This window comes from Phalaenopsis equestris, unplaced genomic scaffold (genome assembly GCF_001263595.1).
Source record: "Phalaenopsis equestris unplaced genomic scaffold, ASM126359v1 Scaffold001186, whole genome shotgun sequence".
Classification (NCBI taxonomy): Eukaryota; Viridiplantae; Streptophyta; class Magnoliopsida; order Asparagales; family Orchidaceae; genus Phalaenopsis; species Phalaenopsis equestris.
In genome coordinates this window covers 61,442-63,316 of record NW_018165625.1, presented here as the reverse complement: position 1 = coordinate 63,316, position 1,875 = coordinate 61,442, and positions in this window count along the sequence as shown.

The following is a 1,875-nucleotide window of genomic DNA, read 5'->3' as shown; positions in this document are numbered from 1 at the left end:
GAGTTTGAACCCCCATAACTTTTATATTTTAATTCAAATGGCATGAAATTTCATTGACCTTTTAGTCATGAGCTAATTAAGATAACATAGGTGAATTTGTATTTTTCTGATTTCATATTATTTTATGTAAACCCATAATTGTAAATATTAAATGAGAATTAATTTAATTACCCAAAATATGTCTTCTTTCCTCAGAAAAAAATTATAATGTTACATAAATTTAGAGAACCATGGAGGACCCTTTTTATAATTTTTTGAATTACATTTTTAATTTTTATAATTTTTTAATTGGTTACAGTAAGAAAATGAATATAAAATACATTTTTTTATTTTTAAAATCAACTTTTATTTTTATTTAATCCCTCTGAACTTAATGAACTCACAAAGCTTTATTTCATATTTTTCTTACTTAGATTTTATTTTTTATAATTATTTTAATTAATCAAAGAAAGTTACCACAAAAAATTAGGGCTTTTGGTGCTACAGATGTTTTCTAAGCTTGAAAAAATAGAGAACATCCCTACGCTCGTGGTAAATAAGCCTTGAAAATTTCATGTCATTGTGATTATTATTTAATTACTTATGATTAAAATAGTCTCTGAAGTATTTAATTAATTTAAAATTAAGTAAAGAATAATAAATTTTAATTTTGGGTACATTAAACTCTCATCTGTTTACTGAGCACAATGGTATTTTTCTTTCTTTTTTTTGACTTTTTTACATCAAGATATGATTTTTTGAAGTTATATTTAATTTTTTGGATTTAATTAAATGAGAAAACTTGTATTTATTAACTATACCATGTGGCATCCGACTCATCCTCGACCACGTGGCATCTGACTCATCCTTGGTGTATCCGATTTGTCGCACGATGCCTCCCCATTGGTTGCACTTTCCATGTGTCATGCCTTGTCACCCGCAGTTTGCGGTCTGTGTTCTTGTATCGTACCGACCTGCCATCTAAACCGATCCACGCCATCCATTTTAAATACATAAAAATGGAAGGCATCAATCATCTTCTCAAATGAATCATAGCCCTAGAGCAGTCCACACTCCAAAGCTAAGATCTCCCTTGATATTTAACCAAATTAGGTGCAGTTTGTTTCTATAGCTTCATCTAAGTGAGACAAACATATCTATATGGCTTTGTGGGATTGGAATGTTCCTAGTGGACTTGGAATGTTCATTCTCTCAAATAAAAAACAAAAAATAAGACAAAATTATGGATTTTGAGCTTATATCTTTGCCCAAGAGATGAAGTCTCAATTGGGTTGGTTAAGAAGTTTTGCCTTGACATCACAAACCTTCTTCAAGTCTTAGTTTCCTCAGCGGTTTGGTCTAGGTATGGCCTAGACCAAATGGTGGATCTGGTTTAGTTTAGCACTAGGTTAGAGGCCATAGGAGAGGGGGATTTTGATTGAGGAAGTGATTTTGGAATGTGGGGAAGCTTTTGGAACAATCAATTTGAAGTTTTAGTGGATTTGATGAAATGACTGAAAAAGTCTAGATTTTCAGTTAGAAAATTAACTTTTCTCAATGGGGAAGAAGGGCTAGGAATGGTGGGGATGAGCTTCGTATGAGCGCAAGAGGTTTAGAAGCAATTTTATAGAGTTTCCCAAAGGTTTGTGCGTACCTCCCTCTATGGCCGTGAGGGCTGGTCAATTTATAGACCTAGCCATGGTAGTCAATTGGCCAATTCAAGGGGTTCAAGGGGAAAAATTCCAATGGAGGTGAGTCACATAGAATGGGTGAAATTTTGGGTTTTGGCTCATGGGTGGCTCTCGGGTTTGGGCTTGCCATTAGCCATGGAGGCCAGCCAGGCCATGGGAGGTCACCATTTGTTTGGGAGGGGTTAGGGGTGGTGGGTGGGTGTCT